The sequence below is a fragment of the Fukomys damarensis genome, unplaced genomic scaffold (assembly GCF_012274545.1).
Source record: "Fukomys damarensis isolate Sample0158 unplaced genomic scaffold, DMR_v1.0_HiC HiC_scaffold_30, whole genome shotgun sequence".
Classification (NCBI taxonomy): domain Eukaryota; kingdom Metazoa; phylum Chordata; class Mammalia; order Rodentia; family Bathyergidae; genus Fukomys; species Fukomys damarensis.
This window is the reverse complement of record NW_022900942.1, coordinates 48,361,568-48,370,211: the sequence shown is the minus strand read 5'-3', so window position 1 is coordinate 48,370,211 and position 8,644 is coordinate 48,361,568.

Below are 8,644 nucleotides of genomic sequence, written 5' to 3'. Positions count from 1 at the left end.
AAAAAATGAGAATCAAGACCTATTATGTAAAGGTACAGAATCCCAATGATGAATGTAATTGTATTGTATTCCTATATTGTACCAATAACCTCAATAAAAAATAAAAATTTTTTTAAAAAAACTATCTTTCAAAATTAATGGGGAAATAAGATACTTCCATGACAAAAAATACCTGAGAAACTTCATGAATACCAAACCAGCACTCCAAACAATTCTAAGCAATATCCTAGAAAAAGACAATGACAATCACAACTACATGAGGCCCAACAGAGCAAACACATCAGGCAAGACAACAAATTAGAGGGAGAGGAGGAAAAACTAAAAAGAGCCAACAACAGGATAATAACACAATGATGATAAAACAATACATATCAGTTATAACCATCAATGTTAATGACCTCAATTCACCAATTAAAAGAAATCAACTGGCAGAATGGATTAAGAAGCAAAATCTAACAATATGCTGTATGCAAGAAACACACCTACCTCAAAAAGAAACTCATAGACTCAAAGTAAAAGGAAAAATTAAGAGAGACAAAGAAGGTCACTACATCCTTGTAAAGGGAACAATCCAAGAGGAAGAGATGACAATCATAAATATATATACACCAAATACTAAGGCCCCAACTACACAAAACAAATACTAAGGGACATGAAAAACCAAATAAGTACTAATGCTATTGTAGTGGAGGAACTAAATACCCCACTGTCACAAATAGATGGGTCATCCAGGCAAAAAGTCAACAATGAAATACTAGAACTGAACCAAGCTTTTGAACAAATGGACTTAACAGATGTCTACAAAGTGTTCCACCCCACAAAATCAGAATATATATTATTTTCAGCTACACAGAGATCATTCTCTAAAAGAGACCACATACTAGCTCATAGAACATGTTTAAGTAAATGCAAAGGAGTTGAAGTTATCCCATGTATACTATTAGATCATAGTGCAGTTAAACTAGAGATCAATAGCCTAACAAACTGCAAGAACTTCAAAAATATATGGAAATTGAAAAAAACTCTCCTGAACAACCAATGGGTCACAGAGGAAATTAAAGAAGAAATTAGACTGTTTTTTCAAATAAATGATATTGCCAGTACAACTTTCAGGAATCTATGGGACACAGTGAAAGCAGTTCTATGAGGGAAAATTTGTAGCACTGCATGCCCACTCTATGAAAACAGAGCAAGCTCAAATAAACAACCTAATGCTGAATCTTAAGCTTCTAGAAAAAGAAGAGCAAGACAAACTGAAAGCTCATATAAGGGAGGAAATTATAATGATCAGAGAAAAAAATCAATGCAATGGAGACTAAGAGAAGGATACAAAAAAATCAATGAATTGAAGAGTTGGTTTTTTGAAAGAAAAATAAAACTGAAAGGAAAGAAAAGGCTCAAATCCATTCAATTAGGACTGAAAAAGGTGAAGTCACAACAGATCCAACAGAAATTCAGAGGATCATCAGTACCTGTTTCAAGTACCTGCAATCTAATAAAATGGAAAATGCAGAAGGAATGGACAGATTTCTAGATACATATGAATTACAAAAGTTGAATGAAGAAGATATACAATTCTAAACACCCCAATTACAATCAGTGAAATTGAAAAATGTAATTAAAATTTTACTAACAAAGAAAAGCCCAGGTCCTTATGGATTCACTGCTGAATTCTACAAAACATTTAAAGAAGAACTACTGCCAATACTCTTTAATTTTCAATGAAATTGAAAGGGAAGCAATACTTCAAAATTCATTCCTGGAAGCAAGTGTTACTTTGATTCCAAAACCAGGGAAAGACCTAGCCAAAAAAGAGAACTGCAGTCCAATCTCCCTAATGAACATATACGCAAAAATCTTCAATAAGACACTGGCAAACAGAATACAGAGGGTCAGCAAGAAGATCATACACCCTGACCAAGTTAGATTTATCCCAGGGGTGCAAGGATAATTCAATATACATAAATCAATAAATATAATATACATATGTTGACAGAGTCAAGGACAAAAACCATATGATCATCTCAATAGATGCAGAAAACATATTCAACAAAATTTAACACCCATTTATGATGAAAATCCTGCAGAAAATTGGAATAGATGGTCTTTGCCTCAACTTGATAAAGGCTATCTATGAAAAACCAACAGCCAACATCATATTAAATGGTCAAAAACTGAAAACTTTCATGCTAAAATCAGGAACAAGACAAAGATGTCCGCTATCACCACTGCTGTTCAATATAGTTCTGGAAACATTAGCCACAGCAATTAGACAAGAGAAAGAAATAAAGCAATAAAAATAGGAAAGGAAGAAGTTAAACTTTCACTATTTGCTGACAATATGATCCTCTACATAGAAGACCCAAAAAAGTCAGCCAAAAGACATCTAGACTTAATTGATAGATTCAGTAGAGAAGCTACATACAAGGTAAACACTCAAAAATCAATTGCCTTCTTGTACACAAATAACAGACTTATTGAGAGAGAAATTAGAAAAATACCTTTCACAGTAGCATCCAAAAAGTTAAATATCTAGGCATTAATCTAACAAAGGAAGCAAAAGACCTCTACATTGAGAACTACAACAATATATAAAAAGATTAAAGAGGATATAAGAAAATGGAAATACATCCCTTGTTCCTGGGTAGGAATAACCAATATAGTGAAAATGGCCATACTTTCAAAACTGCTATCCAGATTAAATGCAATCCCAATTGAAATCCCAACAGGGTATTTCACAGAACTAGAGAAAACAATACAAAAATTCATTTGAACCAGAAGAGACCTGCAAAAGCCACTCTAGTCAACAGAGACAATGCAGGGGGTATCACAATCCCCAACTTGAAATTATACTACAAAGCCACTGTGTTGAAAACAGCATGGTACCGGCAAAGAAACAGACCTGAGAATCAGTGGAATAGATTAGAAGATGTAGCACGGGAACTAGCACAAAGAATCAACAACTGGGATCTCATCTTTTTAAAAATCTTCTGCACTGCAAGAGAAACCACCAACAGAGCTAAGTGACATCCTACAATATTGGAAAAAAATTTTACCAGCTGTTCCTCAGACAAAGGTCTACTATCTAGAATATATAAAGAACTCAAAAAATCAAGCCCCCAAATATAAAGAACCAATTCACAAATGGGCATCTGAAATGAAAAGACATTTCACAGACAAAGAAGTAAAAGCATCAAGTAAATATATGAAAAAAAGTTCAACATCATCACTGGTCATTTGAGAGATGCTGATGAAAACAGCACTGAGATTCCACCTCACCCCACAAAGAATGGCTGCTATCAACAAATCAGCCAATAACAAATGCTGGCATGGTTATGGGAAGAAAGGAACCCTTCTCCATTATTGGTGGGAGTGCAGACTGGTGTAACCACTATGGAAATCAATATGGAGATATCTCAAAAAGCTGGGACTAGAGGTTCCATTTGACCCAGCCATCCCTCTGCTGGGTATCTTTCCAAAAAAAATAGAATCATATCACAGTGATATAGGCTCACCCATGTTTATAGCAGCACAGTTAGTAATAACTAAAACTTGGAAACAGCCCAATTGCCCATCAACTGGAGACTGGATAAAGAAGATGTGGTTTTTTTATAAAATGGAGTACTACTCAGCCATAAAGAATGAGAAACTAGAGACATTTATAGCTAAATGGATGCATATTGAGGCCATACTCTTAAGCGAAATTAATAGGACACACATGTAAATACCATATAGTTGCTCTGGTGTTAAAAACTAAAAGTATAAAAAAGAGTCAAATGTATAATTGATATTTTGTAAGAAAAAGTCTAAAGGTATTGGGCAAATGGGAGGAGTAGGGGAAAGTTACAAAAGGAAGAGAAAAGGAAAAAAATGAAAACAAAGTCTTTCTACATAGGGAAGGGTGGAGGAGGGAAGGGAGACTAGGAAAATAGGGAAAAAATAAGAACCAAGATATATCATGTAAAGGTACAAGGTCCTAATGATGAATGTAACTGTACTGTATACCTAAAATGTATCAATAAAAATTTTTAATAAAAATAATTTTGAATGATTAAAAAAATGAATTTTCTACCATGTCCCCAAACAACTGAAAGGTCATCTTCTAGATACAAAGGAGAACCCTTCTTGAAAAAAAAATACTTGTAATGTTCCTGTGTCACTTTCTTCCCTTCCCTTGTGTCACATCTGATTATACAGGCCAAACAAGATATCTGATTAAAAGTTATTTTGGACTGTAATCTCAGCATTCCAGGAGACTGAAGTAGGAGGACAGCAAATTGGAGTCCAGCCTGGGCAGCTTAGTGAGACCTCATCCCAAAATAAAAAGTTCTATCAAGGACAGAGGGAGCCCAGTGCTCGGTACCCAGGACTGGAGAAGGGAGGGGTGAAGAGAAAGGGGAGTGGGGAGGGGACGAGGAGGAAAAGGAGGGAGAAGAAGAAAAAGGAAGAAGAGGAGGGGAAGGGGAGGGGCAGCTGGGGGGGAGAGAAAGGGAACCACCAATGGAGGAGGAGAAGGGAGTGGGAAAGGATAACAAGGGGGAAGAGGAGAAAAGCAGAAAGTAAAAAGCGAAGGAGATAAGGAGAAAGGAGGAGGACAAAGGAAGAGAAGTCGTTTTAAAGATGAAGCCTATTATTTTGTGTTTCAGACCATAGCACTGTAAAAATCTTTCATGTTACACAGTAAAAAAGACCACTTTTCAATTTCTTGTCAGCATTTTCTCCCTCATAAGAAACAAAAGAAAAAACTTAATAATTCAATCATCTATTTATTCACTTATGAATTTACTTATTCAGTCATTCACCCTATGCCTATTGATGTTCTAGACCACGGCTAAGTTTGGGGAAGAAAAACGGAACAGCAACTAGCCCATGTGACATATAGGATAGAGATACATCAATAAATAATTGCAATGCACTGTTACAAATGAATGTGGAAGACGTGTACTAAGAGGTGAGGAAGATTAGATGGGATTTTGTTGTATAAGAGTTGGAAGAGTTTTTGACAAAGTAGCAAAATGAGGTGAGTATTTCCAAGTAGCAGCAAGCAGTAAGGTAGAAATTGAGGAAACTACCATTAATTATAAGTTAAATAATTAAATGAGTGACAAAGAGACAGGATCAGACTAATGACTGGTCCATGGTACACACCGTACAAGTGTTATCAGTTATTAGTATTGCTATCACTGCCATCATCATAACCTTATTTTCTCTTGACTAAGGGTGTAGAGTGCTTTATCAGCTCTAATCTCTTGGGTGGTAATTGTCTGTGCTCACCTATCACTGGTACTTTCACCAGGTTCATTTCAAGTTCCAGAGGCTCCACTTAACAAAAATCCACCCGCCCAAAGATCAGGCATGAAAATAACCACTTACTGTTATGGTTTGTGCCAAGATATCCCCCTCAGAGCCTATAGGTATCTTTTTCAGAGGTGGCTGGATCTAGAGTGTGTGATGCTGGGATTAAGGGTGTGTGATTACTAAACCACTACACTGATGGGTTTGGCAGCACCCAAATCAAGGTAGTCTGGATAACATAAAAGGGGCAGAAAGATGCCACTAACATTGCCTTGTTGCTTTTGCTACTTTATGGGCATCATGAATGGTTTCTCCTCTGCGATGCCGCTCTGCCATGTGCCAGTCACTCTGCCTTGGAGCCAGGCAATCACGGACTAAAAACTTCTACAAACTGTGAGCTAAATAACCCTTTCCCCCTCTAATGCTGGATGTCAGGTATTTTTTGTCAACAACCAGAAAAAGTAACTAAGAATGTAACCTTTCTAGTCTTGCCCACTTTCCCTGACCAACTAAAATATTGAGTCATGTGTAAAAAGTTTGTAATAAAGGAAGAAAATTGAAGAGATTCAGGTTAAACTGTTCTGGATTTGACTTATAAACTAAGACAGAATTGGAAGGAAGTTAGTCCCCTAACTTCTTCCTAGAACACAGTTAACAGATCCAAGCGTTTCATCCAGGATACCTGATGACCATAACAGGGGAATATCAGTACCGGCCAGGTATGAGTAAGTGCAGGTCGACATAGTTGACATTGCAGGAACAACAATCATGATCTCTGTTGGCCCTGAGATTAGATATCCTTAAAGATAGCTCCCTTCAAAGCAATGACTGGGGAACTCAGTCTCATTCCTAGTTATAGCCAGGCCATCTAGAACACAATGTAGCTTCCAGCTCACGTCAGTAGGGACAAGAGAATCACAGTCACTCACCAGCTAGTAAATGCTTTAACCTGGAAGTCACCTGTGTCAGCTCCACTTCCTCCAGTTCTGACCACAACTCATTATATGGTCCTTTTTAATCGTACAGGTATTTGGACATTTTTAGGAGTATTTGATGATTGATGACTGCACAGTCTGAACTATATAATGTATATAATTTATTATTTATATATTTAGATATGTTTACATGTCTGTGTATTTTTTTTTCTGAAGTAGTATTTGGGAAGAATACAGTCGCTGTTTTTGCCCTTGACTAGTTAATACTGGTTAAATTCACACTTCTCATTAGACTGAAAAATCATTTTTAAAAAATGCTCAGTGGAGTTTAGATTACTACAAACAGTAACAGGTTTTTGAACAAATATGCAAGTGGATGGATGGAATCTTTAGGTAGGCCCAATACAGCTTGGTCATATTCCCAGACAACTTAAAATTTGCTACCAAGATTCTGGTTCAGTAATTAAATTTGTTTCATTATTATTGATGGTTTCATTGATTTTCATTACTACAGATAAATTCATGTTATCACTCAAGGAATTACTTAGGAAACAGCAATCAAAATGACTCCGTTCTTTCACTGTTTAAGGAAACAAGCTATGATATATTATTACATACTTTGGTTTTCATTCCCTACTACTATGGAAGTGTGATTCATATTAAGAGAAAATCTTCAACTCAGTTATTCAGAACAATACATCTTTCATTTTAAATGTTTGCTCTATTATGTTCCCTGTTGTTCTTATTAATTACTCATTTCACCACTGGGGAAAAAGTTGGAATCTGTTGTTCTCCATATCTCTTTATTTTCCATATTGCAGATTTTATAATCAATGTCATTGTGAATAATTTCACCTTTACAACTTTTAAATGGCACCCTAACTGCCAAAGAAAAGAATCTTTTGCCTATTTCTAGCAAAGGCAAACATCCCACCCAAGAATAATGCTTATCATATAATCTTTAATCAATTATGCTCCTGTTCTAATTCTCTAAAATCCCTAAAGATGCTATCCAGCCAAGTATCCTGGAAAATCATTATTCTTATCCATAACTCATCAAATTATATTCCCGTAGGGATCACCATCACCTCCACTAAAAATAGCAAATGATTTACGATCCCAAGGCAAATAGATATATTGATTTCAAAATTCCATCAAAGCATTTATCTTAGGAACATAATCAATTGTGCTGCTTGGTGAACAGCTCAGTCCAATAAAGCCCATATGTTGCAATTAACTCAGGTCTTGTAATGTCACTCTCCACCAGTAATAACAAAATCTTGAGAACTCATAATGGCTGGGTGCTTTTTAGCCAAGGTCCTCTAGGCCAGCAGTTGTTAAACGGTTGTTAAATAGGGCAGACTAGTGTTCAGCGATCACACATAAGGCACACTGTGGTGTTGCAAACAATGAAGTATCAGCATTTTTAAATTATTTGCATGTTTAGATGTGACACAGGGTGCCTCGCTCACTTGCTCTGGCTTTGTGACCTGTGTATAAGTGCAGCTTATCCTTATCAGCAACCCCAAATTTGCCACAATATCAGTATAGTGTAATAGGTGGAGCAATTATCCAACTGATGTATAAATTATCCAATTATCCAATATGATGTATAAAAAATACTGAGAATTTTTCAACTCTAAGTCCTCCCACAAAAGTCTACCACACATGTGAATTCCTGAATATCACAAAAGAGAAAACATTAAATCATTACTCCACATAAACCTCGGTGAAACTCCTGACACTCATTTTGGTCTAAAAACAAATTACATCTAAGATGTCTAGTTCATAAGTTGGTGCTTTTTCTCTCTCCCATAGTGAAAACATTTTTAGTGATTTTATTTCTTTCACTAATGGTGCATCCCATTCACTTCTATGAAATTAAGTAAACCAATGCCCTCTAACAGGGCAAGCAATCTGCATCCACTTCAAACAACAAACAGAAAAACAGATAGTATTTCAGTTCAAGTACATCAGTGAATGACTTCAATGAATGAATTGACGTGAAGTCAGTGAATGACATCAAGAAATATTCTCCCAAATGCCCTCTGTGACTGTATGTTATAGCAATATAAAATTGAAGCCACAGCAGAATGGAAATATACTGGCATAAATACATTTCCTGTGAAATACAATACTCACTCATATGAAGACATTCTAGGAATTCAAAGGTCTTATCCACACACACACACACACACACACAGAGGTATTCCTTAAACCAATAATAAACTTACAAAGACATCAAATACCATGCAAGATCCCTCAGCCAGATCTAATAACTGATAAGTGTAACTTGATCATATATTTAAAATATTGACCTCAATGTTTTTATAGCAACATACTTCTTTTCCACAGGTCAGAGAAAATGGCTTATTTAATATGCAATATATAATCACACAACTCACAGGCATTTC